We start from the raw sequence: 15,401 nt of genomic DNA on the forward strand, positions 1-15,401 counted from the left end.
TCAACTATTAGTGAGCATTAGAATTACATGAAGAGTTTAATAATAAACACAGATTTGGGGTCCCCTCCCCCTCAGAGTGTGTGAATCAGATCTGGGTGGACTCAGGAATTTGTAGTTCACACAATTCCCAGATGATGCTGATGCTGGATATTTGGGACTATACTTTAGGAATTGCTGTTTTTGCTCTATGATTCACAACTTGGTCACATACTAGAATTATCTGGGGAGTTTGCTTTTTAAATTTCAATTCATAGGCCACACCTCAAAACAATTAAAAGTATAATCTCTTGGGGTGTGAACCCAGGCATCAGTAGTTTTTGAAGTTCTCAGGTGTCTCCCATGTGCAGCCAAAGCGGAGAATTTCTACTTATATTAGTAGTTGTCAAATTTCAGCACACATTACCTGAAAGACTATTAAAACACAGATTCCTGGGCCCCTCTCATGGAGTTTCTGATTCTGTAAGTCTGGGTTCGGCCCAAGAATTTGCATTTCAGTCAAGTTCCCAGATGATGCAGTCAGTCCTGGGATCATACTTGGAGAACCACTGGTAAGACCAACTTCAACCCTGGCTGTATTTGGAATCTACTGGAGAGCTGGCAAAAAAAAAAAAAAAAAAAAAAAAATACTGAAGTTGGCTCCATTCTCAAAAACAAAAGAAAACCAGATTGGGATATAATTAGTTTGGGTTGGGGTCTGGCATAAATATGTTTTTAAAACTTCCCAGGTGATTCTAATATGCAGCCGAGACCTGGAATCACTGCAAAACCAAGCAAGGTGAAGACACAGTAAATGTATCACCTGTCATGTTTGCTTGTCATCTGAATTTAAAATGACCTATTCTAACCAGAATATATTTTAACTGCTATATGCAGTATCTTTATTGAAAAAATATACTACATTGAAATAAATGTAAGATCATGATGTTCATTTCTGAATTTAAGAAACAGGGCCAGGCACAGTGGCTCATGTCTGTAATCCCAGCTACTCAGGAGGCTGAGGAAGGAGGATCGCTTTAATCCAAGGATTCAAGGTTATGGTGAGCTGTGACTGTACCACTGCCCTCCAGCCTGGGCAACAGAGCAAGACCCTATCTCAGAAAGGAAAGGAAGGGAAAGGGAAGGAAAGGAAAAGACTAGGTTAAGCCAGGAGGGGATTCTGCCCACCCCTTTTATTGCTATAAATGCAACATACTGTCTGAATTTTTTTAATGTTACATGGTAACCCACCCCTTTGGTGATCTGCAGCCAATCATGTAAACAGAAACATTATAACTGTTATTATAAAAGCAGTTTCCTATAAATGAGAAATTACACTTATATCTAAATAAACTTGAAATTTGATCAAACACCCTGGCCCCAAGAAAATAACTCTGGGTTTGGACAACACAACCTAGAGTAACGTTTTACTGCCACTTGATGTTTCTGAATATACATGGTCATTTTAAATCACATAATATGGAAATAACTTGTCTGCTACAGACAGTAAAAGCTGAGATTTGGGAATGGAGTTGGGGTGTGGACGGCGAGAGTATCAAAAGGAGTCGTCTTTTAACTGGGGCTTATTCAGACAGCTCCATGATACCAGTTAGACACATATTTGTAAATAATTACTTTCTACTTCAGGTTTCACAGAAAATAGTGATGCTATTGTGTTTTGGCAGCTGATTTAGTAAGTTACCATTCATGACCCTGCTAGAATATACTATGCAAGGTCCACTTCTTGTGCCTCAGAAATTTAGCACTGGAAAAGAGCTTAGAGCTCATTGAATCTCTTAATTTTATAGTTTAGGACTGACTTTACACCCACTAGAGTGGCTATAACCAAAAAGACAAACAATAGCAAATATGGTGGGAAGCTGGAGAAAAACTAAAACCTCACAGTTGGGAATTTATTGCCAATTTGGAGCAGTTTGGCAGTTTCCTTAGAAGTTAAACATAAATTTACCATCAAGTGAGCAATTCTGCTCCTAAGTTATCTATTTACCCAAGAGAAATGAAAACATGTTCACACAAAGACCTGCATGTAAATGTTCATAGCAGCATTATTCATAGTGGCCAAAAGGTGGAAACAATTCAAATGCCCATCAACTGATGAATGGATAAACAAAATGTGTTTACACCCAGCAATAAAAAGGGAAAACTGAGGATACATGCCACAACCTGGATGAACCTTGAAAACATGCTGAAAGAAACCAGACACAAATGACAACATATATGATTCCATTTATATGAAATGTCTAAAACAGGCAAATCTGAAAATAGATTAGTGGTTGCTTAGAACTAGGGAAAGGGAGAGGTTAGCGTTATGGGATGGATTAATAGCTAAAGGGGACGGGTTTGGGGGATTTGAGGACGAAAATGTTCTAAAATTGGTGATGGTTGCACTATCTGTAAATATGCTAAAAACTGTTGAATCATACACTTTTAAAAATATTTTTATTTTTATTTATGTATTTATTTATTTATTTATGAGACGGAGTCTCACTCTGTCGCCAGGCTAGAGTGCAGTGGCGCAATCTCAGCTCACTGCAACCTCCACCTCCCTGGTTCAAGCAACTCTCCTGCCTCAGCCTCCCGAATAGCTGAAATTACACAGGCGCACCATCACGCCCGGCTAATTTCTGTATTTTAGTAGAGACGGGGTTTCACCATATTGGTCAGGCTGGTCTCAAACTCCTGACCTCAAGTGATCCGCCTGCCTTGGCCTCCCAAAGTGCTGGGATTGCAGGCGTGAGCCACCACGCCCAGCCGAATCATACACTTTAAATAGGTAAATTGCGTGGCATGTGAATTCTAAATAAAGCCGTTATAAAAGAAAAAAATTATCGGAGTGTAGCGTACTGGGAAACTTCAGACGCAAATTTCCATCAGCCTATCTCTGAAATCACCTTGGCCGAGGCGACCGCTAGGCGCATGCGCACGGGGCAGCCACGAGCTAGTTAGGGTGAACCCAGGTTAGACGCGCCCAGGCTAGAAGCGCCCGGCTCTTGGCTCTCGCTGTTCTGCCCGCTGTCGCCGCTCTTTGGCGCCCCGCAACAGCCCCCTCTCAGCAGGACGCGGAAAGGGCAGGGTCCATGTCTCTTGCATATACTATAAAGAAAGCGCGTTCCCCGCGGCGCCCCGACAGCCCTTAGGCAGACGTCCCGCAGAGTCCCAAGTCCCCACGGTGGGCCCGTGGGCTCCTGAGCTGTCCAGGCCCCTAAACTGTCACAAGGAGGATATTTGATGACCGTCTTTCTTCCCTCGCTCTCTCCCAACAAAGGGTAACTGACCTCTCGCGTGACCTGGCCAGAGCTGAGGTTCCCTAAACATGCTTTCCCCTTATTGTGTGCACACCCGCACAGGGCGGAGGCGAGCGGCGCGACCCACTGGACGGACACGGCCCGGAGCCCCGGGCGCCCGGACCTGGCGGGCCCTCCCTGGGCGGGCGGGTGGCGCGTCGCCCTCGGCCGATCCGGGCGGGGGAGGGGGGCGCTGTAATTGCGGCGCAGCTCGGGTTCCCACGCTCCTATTGTTGGCGACTTTGTTTCCAATTCCCATCACGTGTGCTAATTAGTTAGCGCTGCTGGCTGGCTGGGAGGCGTGTGGCTGGCCTAAAAGCAGAAAGATCACTTCCTGTAGGGAGCCGGACAGGCTGAATACTACTGGGGCTTCTTTCTCTCTCCCTCCTCTGAGCCTCCTTCTCGGCCTCCCAGGAGGGTGGGAGAGGGAAGGGAAGGGAAGGGGAAGAAATGCTGATTGCCGATTGCCGAACAAATGCCACTGAATTGCAATAGCAACCAAAAAGCCGGGGTTAGGGGGTGGGTTGGGGAATGGAAGGGGGAGAGTAAGAGCGGGGAATAGTGGAAGAAACAGGATTAAATAAGAAATTCACATTAGATCTCTAATGCTTTACAAAATGCCGTTCACAATTTTGATCAGTTAATCTCGTCAAGATTGGGTTAATGGAGGAATTTTTTTCATTTCCTCCATTCATGTTCAGTTTTTAAAAATCTGTGTTTACCCTCTGAATAAAGCAAGCACAGGCATCATTGTACACTAGGAAAAGAGAAAAAAAGCGAAGCAAGTCATGACTCTTGAGTCAGTGACTTGCCTCTGGACCTAAGCTTCTGAGTTCTATTCATTTTGGCACTACACTTTTAGAAGGGGTGCAGTGAGGTGTCAGAGACTAACGGAGGATGGCAGAAGTCTGAAAAATATACATGGGCCCATTACAAGAAAATGGTGCTATGTTTTTTGGCTTATTGTTGGGTTGCAAGATTTAGGAACGCTCTGGTTCTCCTTATGGAAGTCTCTACTTTGAAAATACCATAATATCCATACTTCCCTATAAACGAGAGGAAAGTGGGCATTTATAAGAACTCACCTTATATGTGGTAGCAATAAGGGAGGAGATTTTGTCCTTTCTTTTGGAAAGTGGTGGAGGGATGAGGTCAAGAGTAACTCCATTCAACACGCATTTAGCAAGGATGCTTTGAGCATCTCCTGTGTGCTAGGCACTGGGCTAGGGCTAGAGGCAGAGAGATAAAACATCCAGAACCCATCCTTAAGTAGCTTACAAATCTATTTGAGGAGACAGATATGTATGTAGAGCAACAATTAAGGATGACTCAGAAATGGAGATCTGTACTTGAGACTATGAGGCCAGAGAAGGGCCACGGACCCAGGCAGGGGAATTTGGGGAAACTTTCTGGAGAAGGGATGATTCATTTATCTGACACTTACATGACAAACAACAATTGTCCAAGAGAAGAAGGGAGGAAAGGGCATTCCAAAAAAAAGAAGTAGCAGGGTGTACAAAAGGCCTCCAGGTCAGTGACGGAGTATGAGGCACTCAGCAAGCAGGTATGCCCAGCGGCAGCACAGGGCTCCAGGGGTAGGCGTGGATGAGCCAGAGAGACAGGAACCATGAAAAGTCTTGTTGAGGAGTTTGGACTTTATCCTAATAGACCTAAAGCAAAGGAGCAAAATAATTAAATTTGTCTTTTAGAAAGATTACTTGGGCAGCAATTTAGAGGTGCGATTGAAGGGTCTCAGGCTAGGTCAGGGAGAGGAAATTGGGGACGAACACAATGATCCAGCAATAAGAGATATTATAAGAGACTGAAATGAAGAATGAGGTGAGCCCGATTCAAGAGACACTTCGAAAGTGGAACTGACAGAGCATGGGGACCAACTTCACTTTGGCAGTAAGCAACTGGAAAAAATGCGAGATGACTCCAGGTCTCCAAGTTGTACACCTAGATGCATGATGGTGGCATTCACTGGGATAAGCAACCTGGAGGACAAAGAATAGGCTTGTCATGGAGTGAAATGATGAGTTTAGTTCGGGCCATGTTGTGGTAGAAGTGACTGGAAGGTATCCAAATAGGGATATCCAAGAGGCATGTAGATATATGTATATGGAGCTCAAATGGGAAGGGGTGGGACCAGAGATGGAATCAATAGCAATAAGAGACAGGAAGGCAGTGTAGTTTGCCTGTCCCTTACCAAGCACCTGTGTGACCACCGCTTTGCAAATGCAGTAAGTCCTCACTTAACATAATCAATAGGTTCTTGGAAGCTGTGACTTCAAGTGAAATGCATAAAGAAGCCAATTTTACCATTGGCTAATTGATATAAGCAAGAGTTAAGTTCCTACAGCATGTTTCTGGTTACAAAAACATCAACAAACTTCTAAATAAAGACCCAAAGTACTTGTAATAGTAAACATCGAATAAATGTGAGCTATACATACATCTAAGAAAGATTAATATTATTGGCAATAAGGGAGAAAAAATAAAAAGACAGATGAACAAAAACTAATAATTATTTACCCAATTATTCCAATTCAGTGTCACAGGCTCCTGGAGCCCATCCAGGTAGGTAGTTCAAGACACCAAAAATACTGGGGGAAAATGAAGACATTAGATACATTTTTTTTTTTTTTTCTTTGAGAAGGAGTCTTACTCTGTCACCCAGGCTGGAGTGCAGTGGCTCGATCTCAGCTCACTGCAACTTCTGCCTCCTGGGCTCAAGCGATTCTCCTGTCTTGGCCTCCTAAGTAGCTGGGATTACAGGCACCCGCCGCCACACCTGGCTAATTTTTTATTTTTAGTAGAGACAGGGTTTCACCATGTTGGCCAGGCTGGTCTCAAACTCCTGACCTCAAGTGACCTGCCCGCCTCAGCCTCCCAAAGTGCCGGGATTACAGGCCTGAGCCACTGCACCCGACCTAGATATACTTTTAAAACTAAGTGTTCAATACTGGAACAATAAATAATTAAATATAGTGAAATACCACAAAACTATTACAAATTTTTACCAAAAAAAATGGATAGCAACACGGGAAATACTTGTAACGTTAAATGAAACAAAATTCAGAATACAAAATTGTATCTATGCTTTGATTACAACTATGTCAAATATAGACTATAAATACAATTTTAAAACCTGGAAGAAAATATTCTAAAATATCTATAGCAGATATTTCTGATTCCCCAGTATTATTTATTATATAAGTGATTTATAAATATATCAGAGGCAAAAGAGGGAGAAATAATCTTCCAGTAAACAATTTTAAAGACTTTGAAGTGTCCTCCTCCATTCGAATCTCTATTTCTTTTTGCTTTTCTTCTGTGGGAAAAAGGAAGCAGGGGATCTTAGCTTCAGGAAGTGATGTCAAACATCCTAGCCAATTCTAAGTGCTAGGAAGACAAATTAAGACCTTCTCTTTAATTGGATGTAATCGGTTAAACAAGGCCACCTGTGGCTGAGATGGAGCCAAGTCCTAAGGAGCCCCGGAGACAGCAGCTTTGGTGTTAAGCAGCCCTAAAGGTCAGCACCACCCTCTGGGATGGGCTTTTGATTCTATATCAAGTTACAGGACTGTGCTAAAAGAAACATTCTAATCAAAACCTGAGCATGCGATTGGGTTTAGAAAGTGTTGATAAAAGGAAGAACGGTATAGAGTTTTACCTTAAGGATTTATTTATTTAAAAATAATCAGCAACCTAGCTAGCAAAGAGCGCCTCCTATGAGGCAGGTACGTTATTAAGCATTTCACATATAATTAACTTGCTGATAAACCCATGAAATAGATTCTACTGTTATTACAATCATCCTCACTTTGCAGATGAGGAAACTAAGGTACAGAGCGAGATTAAGTAATTGATTCAATGTCACACAGCTTATACAGGTAAAGCTGAGACTTGAACCCAGACAGTTTGACTCCATCATCTGTGTTCCTAACCACTACACTATGTTGCTTCTCAAGATCTAATATTATTCTTTGCTAGGTAATTGTGAATTCCAAACACACCTTAAATTAAACCTTGCCTTTGGAGCAAATATTTGCAGTGCATTGCGATCTCCTCATGATAGCATAATAATTGCACAAGCAGCATTTGGGAAGTGGGAAGGTCCAGTAAAGACTGAATTAGCAAAGCTGAAATTACCAAATGACAACAAATGTCACAGGCACTTTACACATTCAGTATTTCATCTGAGCTTCCAGCATAAGGTTGAGAAGATTTTGTAAGGAATAATTGAGCATTCCCTTGGAAGCAGAAAACTTCACACATGGCTTTTTCACAGTGTGGCAGGACTGTCTTTGCCACATCTAGGATAGATCTGGGTTGGCAATGGAAGAAGACTCCTAAAAGAGTGGATAGCCCGCATTCTTTTTAGCCAAGAATTATGTCCTCAGAAATTCTCCAAAGGTCCAAGTACCCTTTGAACTCCTATATGAAGTGAAAACAAACATCATGATGCAAGTCTAAAAATAAGCTCATCATCTTCTCCCCAAACCAATTCTTCATTCCAGATTCCTTTACTCAGTAAATGGCACTTCCATTACCTAGTTGCCTAAGCTACCGGACATTGTGATTGCCTCTCCCAATATCCATCCTCCCCCAAGCCATGATTGTGAGTACACCATGGTAATGTCATCTTCCTTGCTAGTGATTGGTTGAGGTGGGCAGCTCCAAGTCTGTCTAGCCAATGAAGCATGAAGAGAGACTTGCCCCAAACATCTCAGAAAAAAGAGGCTAATTTCTCCCCCCATTCTATCTGAACAACAACATCAAAAAATGTCACTGGGCGTGGCCACTAATTGATTTGATGGAAAAACCAGCCTTAGGATGAAGCCAATGCTAGGGATGGCAGAGTAGAGACAAGGAATGTTGGGCTGATGAACCCATAAGCCCTGAAGCTGGTCCCAGTGGTGAATCTGTTATTTGAGATAATACATTTTCTTCGTTTTTGCCAGCACAAGAAAGGGTTTCAATGTTTTTTGCAACAGAAAGCACCTTCACTGATATATTTTGTACATTCAAATAATCATCAAGTCCAGTTGTATGAGTTCGTTTTTCACACTGCTATAAAGAATACTACCTGAGACTGGATAATTATAAAGGAAAGAGGTTTAATTGACTCACAGTTCCACAGGCTTAACAAGAAGCATGGCTAGACGGCCTCAGGAAACTTACCATCATGGTGGAGGGCGAAGGGGCACCTTCTCCACGAGGAAGCAGGAGAGAGTGAAGAGCAAGTGTGGGGGAACTGCCCTTTATAAAACCATCAGCTCTTGTGAGACTTACTCACTATCACAAGACTAGCATGGGGAAAACCACCCCCATGATCCAATCAACTCCCACTAGCTTCCTCCCTTGACACGTGGGGATTATGGCGTTTACAATTCAAGATGAGATTTGGGTGGGGACATGGAGCCAAACCATGTTACCAGTCTACTCTCCTTCTTAAGTATTTTGAAACCTATACACCTCTGTCCGTCCCCATTACTAATAATGATCCTGATCAGGCTACCAATGAGGTCTCTCATCTGAATTACTCCAAAGTCTCCTAACTAATTCCAAAATACCTTCATTCATTTCAGTAGACCTGAAGACAAAGTAAGAAAAAACATGGGCCAGATGTGGTGGCTCATGCCTGTAATCCCAGCACTTTGGGAGGACGAGACAGGTGGATCACCTGAGGTCAGGAATTCAAGACCAGCCTAGCCAACATGGTGAAACCCACCCATCTCTACTAAAAATACAAAATGAGCCAGGCGTTGGCGGCACATGCCTGTAATCCCAGCTATGTGGGAGGCTGAGGCAGGAGAATCGCTTGAACCTGGGAGGCAGAGGTTGCAGTGAGCCAAGATCACACCATTGTACTCCAGCCTGGGCAACAAGAGTGAAACTTCGTCTAAAAAAAGAGAGAGAGAGAGAAAGAATATGGAAGGATGATGCTATGACAAGCACAAGATTTCCTTATCTAGTCATAGGGCAAAATTTGAGTGACACCATGCCTCAGTTCATCCTAAAAGACACAAACCTCCACTCTCAGCTCCTCTGACCTAATGGATCATCTACTGAGTGGGCTTTTGGAACCACCTCAAGGTGGTCATATCACTTCATTCATATCCTCATCTCTGAGACATCCTTTGCAGTGGTTGCTTGCTGCCTTGGCAGTAATCCCAAATGACAGCAACTTCAGTTGAGTCCAAGTTATTCCCGTCAGTCTTTGGACCAACCTTTATGGTGTGGCTTCACTTGGATACACTGGGGCCATCTTTGTAGGAAATGCAGTTATTTCTATCCGTCCTGATTTCAGTTAGACTCTACAAGTACTTGGTGATTGTCTACTCTGCTGCGAATGTGCCAGACCTTAAAAAGGGCAGACAGTGAGCGTATCCTGTTATCTGCACCCTAGTATTTAACACATAGTTAAATACCCAATATTTAACACATAGTTTTAGTGGTACTCAAAGCTATTTGTTAATGACAGTTCCCTTTGCCCCACATCCTTGCTAGCATTTTTTATTTTTATTTTTATTTTGAGACACAGTCTGACTCTGTTGCCCAGGCTGGAGTGCAGTGGTGCCATCATGGCTCAGTGCAACCTCTGCCGCCCGAGTTCAAGCAATTCTCGGCATTTTTTATTTTTTGTCTTTTTGATAATATTTTTTTAACTGGAGGGAGATGATATCTCATTTTGGTTTTGATTTGCATTTACATGATGGTTAGTGATGAGAATTTTTTCATATCTGTTGGCCATTTGTATGTCTTCTTGTGATACCGGTTCAGATCATTTGCCCATTTTTAAATCAAATTATTTAGTTTTTTGCTACTGATTTGTTTGAGTTCCTTATATGTTCTGGTTATTAAACTGTGGTTGGGCAGTTTGCAAATATTTTCTCCTTTTTTTTTTTTTTCGAGACAGATCTCACTGTGTCACCCAAGCTGGAGTGCAGTCGTACAATCATAGTTCACTGCAGCCTCAAACTACCAAGTAGCTAAAACCACAGTCATGCACCATCACGCCTGGCTAATTTTTATTTTTGTAAAGATGGGGTCTCATTATGTTGCCTACACTGGTCTTGAACTCCTAGCCTCAATCAATCCTCCCACTTCAGTCTCCCAAAGCACCAGGATTACAGACATAAGCCACTGTGGCCAGCCCCCTTTCATTCTTTAGGTTTCAACCTAAAGAATAAAGAGAATCTCTTTACTCTTTTGATTGTTTATTGCATAGAACCCTGTTAGCTTGATATAAGCCCATTTGTCTATTTTTTAATACACTGTTGATGGGAATGTAAATTAGTGCAGCCACAATGGAAAACAGTATGGAAGTTCCTCAAAAAACTGAACATACACCTGCCATATGATCCTGCAATCCCACTGAGATATATATATGTGCGTGTGTGTGTCTGTGTGTGTGAGTATAATATAAATATATATATATATAAAATACATATATATTATATAAAATACATATATATTATATAAAAGAAAGGAGATCAGGTCAAAGAGGTATCTGCACTCCCATGTTTACTGCAGCACTATTCACAGTAGCTAAGATATGGAACCAACTTACGTGTCCATCAATGAATGAATGGATAAAGAAAATGTGTATCTATATACACATCGATATGTATATATACAATAAAATACTATTCAGTCATAAAAAATAATGGAATTCTATCATTTGCAGCAACATGAATGAGCATGCAGGACATTATAAAAAGTGAAATAAGCCAAGCATGGAAAGACAAATATTTCATGTTCTCACTCATATGTGGGAGCTAAAAATGTTGATGTCATAGAGGTAGAGAGTAGAATGATAAAGGGGGTTTGGGGTATACAGAGCTTGTTTATGAGTAAAAACATGCAGTTAGATTGAAAGAATAAGTTCTAGTGTTCCATAGCACAATAGGCTAACTATAGTTAGCAATAATTTACTGTGTATTTCAAAATAGCTAAAAGTGAACATTTGGAATGTTTCCAACACAAAGAAATAATAAGTGTTTTAGATGATGGATATCCCAGTTTCCCTGATTTGAACATTACACATTGTATGCATGTATCAAAATATTACAAGTACCCTTAAAATATGTACAACTACTAGGTATCAATGTAAATAATTGTTAAACGAGTCAAAGAAAGATATATTGGTGAATATGTGTTAGTCAGTACTCCAGCAACACATAATCTATTGAAGAGATAAACATGAATACAGTTTACCACAAGGCTCAATGGTGTATAAAATGCAAAATAAAAACATGTACTGATGTTTATTAGACTCAAGTCCCTCTTCTAAGGGCTTTATATGTATTCCTCTCTTATCTGCGGTTTTGCCTTCCATGATTTCAGTTACCAGTAGTCAACTGTGGTCTAAAAATATTAATTGAAAAATTTCAGAAATAAACAATTAAAAGTTTGAAATTGCAAACTCTTCTGAGTAGCATGATGAAATCTCATGGTATCCTGCTCCATTGCGTCCAGGATATGAGTCATCCCTTTGTCCAGCTTATCCACATGCTACCCGCCTGTTAGTCACTTCATCAGATCAAAACAACATGGTACAATATGTATAGGGTTCAGTACTATCCAAGGTTTCAGGCATCCACTGGGGATTTTGGAACATATCACTCACAGATTAGAGGGGACTACTGTATTAATTTATTAAATCCTCACAACGACTCTTGAAATACGTACTAGTATTATCTATATTTTTCAGAATAAACTGATGCTCAAAGAGGTTGAATATGTTGCCCAGGATTGCACAGCTGGTGGTGTGAAGAAGCAGATGAATTTGAAAATGCAGGAGGAAGATATTTATTTAATGAAGGATCTGAGAAAGCATCACATCATGGAAAAATGGGTTTTGAGCTAGATCTTCAGGATGAAGTAGGTATTCAACATGCTAGGGGGTGGGTGGCATATAAGATTGAGTAAGACATAGAAGTGGATTTTCAGGGAAAAACAAATAGTCACATGTGGCTGTTGTGTATGCCTACACCCTGGGTATAGGGTGGGAATTAAGTGAGTGGATATGATGGAAATTACGACTGGGCCGATGGTCATTAGCTCAATTGTGGAGGGTCTCTAGTGGCCTACCCAGCTTCCAATCCCTCCTATATCCTCATAGATGTTCTATAATCTTCCATCCCTAATCAGCCTGGGTACTTCTGGTGAAGTTAACCCTATACCCAGGTGCAGAGTAGCTCCTGATTTGCTTAAGCCAATCAACACTTTCCATTCCCCTGGCCACAAGATGGGTTTGAGGTTGGGCCTGTGACCCAGCCCTATCCAATCAGGACTCTTGCCCAGCATTCTGGGACAGAACTCTCTCTCTCTCTTTTTCTCTCTCCCTTTGAAAGTGTGGAAATGTGTAGTCCACAAGCTGTGGCCTCCTTGCAAGTACAGGGCCAGCCCCAGCCAGTCTCAGTACAGAAAGAAGCTGGCACCTGAGGAAGCATGGCAGGGAGACACAAAGAAACTTAGTCCCTGGTCACATCATTGAGCCACTGGATTGAATCATCCCGTAGCCAGTTCTCCCATCTCTGGACCTTCCTGTCACATGAACCTAGAAAGCATTTTTTTTTTTTTTTTTTTTTTTTTTTTTTTTTTTTTTTGAGACAGCGTCTCACTTTGTTGTCCAGGCTGGAGTACAGTGACATGATCATGGCTCACTGCAACCTCCACTTCCCAGGCTCAAGCGATCCTCCCACCTCAGTCCCCCAGCTAGCTGGAACTACAGGCACATGCCACCTTGCCCGGCTAATTTTTCAGTTTTTTTGTAGAGACAGGGTTCTACCTGGTTGCCTAGGCTGGTCTCAAACTCCTGAGCTCAAGTGTTCTGTGTGCCTCAGCCTCCCGAAGTGCTGGGATTACAGGCATGAGTCATCGTGCCCAGAAAGCAAATTTTCTATTTAAGCAGCGTGAGTCAGGTTTTCTGTTACTTGCAATATAAAGTCTTCAATAGTAGGATGTGTGGGGGGTTTTTGTTTGTTTGTGTTTTGAGACAGAGTCTCACTCTGACACCCAGGCTGGAGTGCAGTGGCACAATCTCAGCTCACTGCAACCTCTGCCTTCCAGCTTCAAGCAATTCTGGCACCTCAGCCTTTCAGGTAGCTGGGATTACAGGTGTGCCTCACCATGCCCAGCTAATTTTTATATTTTTAGTACAGACAGGGTTTCGCCATGTTGGCCAGACTGGTCTCGAACTCCTGCCCTCAAGTGATCCTCCCGCCTAGGCCTCCCAAAGTGCTGGGATTACAGGTGTGAGCCACTGTGCCTGGCCAGGATGTGTGGTTTTAAATCATTGTTCTGGTAAGTGGTTTAAAAAGCTTACTCCCTGGCCACATGGAGGGTAAATTGGTTGGCAAATCCCAAAGCAAGAGGATGGCTGGAAACCACTGCAATATGCCCAGTGAGAATCAGTGCAGGCAGGAGTTAAAGAGTTGACAGTAGACAGAGAAGATTTGAAAGAAGCAGCATTTGTGCAAAGCTTGTTTAAAATGGGTTGTTAAATTTATCTGGGATTGAAAGCTTCATTTGTTCTTCTATTTAATCCCACTGGAATAAAGGATTGTTTGGAGAAAAAAAAAAAAAACTTCTAAGATTGTATCAGGTACCTGAAATCTGTTACTACTCTCATCCCTAAGAGAAAGGAAAAGAGGCCATGTAAGGTGGCTCACGCCTCTAGTCCCAGATACTTGGAGGCTGAGGCAGGAGAATCACTTGAACCTGGGAGGCGGAGGCTGCAGTGAGCCCAGATCACACGATTGCACTCCAGCCTGGGTGACAGAGCTAGACTCCATCCCAAAAAAAAAAAAAAAAAAGGAAAAGAGAATTACCTCCATTAGTTACTGCTCATTCATTCATTATATCCCATATTCCATACTAAATAGTTCATCTTTCCAGGTATTTCTGTCCTTCACATGTTTGCAGCCTGATGTCATATCCCTCAAAGTCATCAAGTAACTCAGTTCCACCTACTTAGCTCCTTTAAATCTTTCTTCATATATCAGATCCTTTCATTCCTCTGCACATAAGAACTTATACTCACATATATTCCCTCCATTCTATTTCACAGCTCTTTAGTGGCAATGGCCCAGTGTGTACAATCTGTTCCATGTGTCCAGACTCGGCAGGAAATAGGGAGCGGGAGAACAGGCGAACAGGCAGTGAAATTCTGTAGGTCAAACAGAAGGCTAGGATGGATGCCATTATTGTATTGGGCTTGGAGTGAAAGGACCAGGTTTGCAGCCTATCTGTGCTCAGCTGCATGACTTGGGACAAGCTACTTGACCTTTTGAACCTTGGTACCTTCAGTTATAAAACACAAATGATTTTTAGCCCATAAGGGCCTCAAGTCTATCTTATATTCTTCCTTCATCCCCTCTCCTTTATTCCCTGAGGAGAATGAGGGCTGACAAGGATGAATCAAGGGCTTATTCCTGGGCCAACTGGTCAGTAGTGTGGTCTCACCCTCTAAAGAATTATAATCTCTCTGAATTGCAAATCCCTCATGGCTAGTAACTCTGGATAGGTCCTGGGCTACTCTAGCCTAGGAGCTATTCTGCTCTGATAAAGTAAAATAAGCCAGGCCTGCTGTAGGCTTAGAAAGAATCGCCTTTTCCTCTCCTTTGCTTATCTCGTATTTTCTTGAACCAGCCTCTCCTTGGAAAAACTCAGGGCAGAAAAACTGAGGGCTGAGAATTAAGTAAAGCTTGGTGGCAGGCAAGTGAAGCTTGAGGCCTACTTACCACATTGCTGCCTCTGCTCTGTCACGAGGAGCCCTACAAGCAGTTCAGCCTGGCTTCCGGGCATGCCCCTGGGTTCAGGGGCAAAAGACTTTGCCTTGGCTTCAGCACATATCTCTGGGGACAGAGGCAAGGCAGTATGGCACTTCACGCTTTCAACTTCTCCTAATCTTTTTCCACCTCAATAGAACTAATCCTAATAGCACTCTCTTATAGGATTGTTATGACAATGTAATGAGATCATCTAAGTGAAACCTATTCAAAAATGGAAAGTAACAGTCTTGAATTTTAAATTCTTCCTATTTTAGTTTCTTCATCTGTTAAACGTAGTTTTTAAAAACTGAAAAACAAACATACTCGTGAGTCT

At 42.2% G+C, this 15,401-nt stretch overlaps 1 long non-coding RNA gene across 1 annotated transcript in view; it reads left to right on the forward strand.

Moving 5' to 3' along the window:
• The window catches only part of LOC111553187, a 31,063-nt gene that overhangs the window by 9,983 nt on the left and 5,679 nt on the right, over nucleotides 1-15,401 (forward strand). The window lies entirely within an intron of this gene.

The sequence above is a fragment of the Piliocolobus tephrosceles genome, chromosome 7 (assembly GCF_002776525.5).
Source record: "Piliocolobus tephrosceles isolate RC106 chromosome 7, ASM277652v3, whole genome shotgun sequence".
Lineage (NCBI taxonomy): Eukaryota > Metazoa > Chordata > Mammalia > Primates > Cercopithecidae > Piliocolobus > Piliocolobus tephrosceles.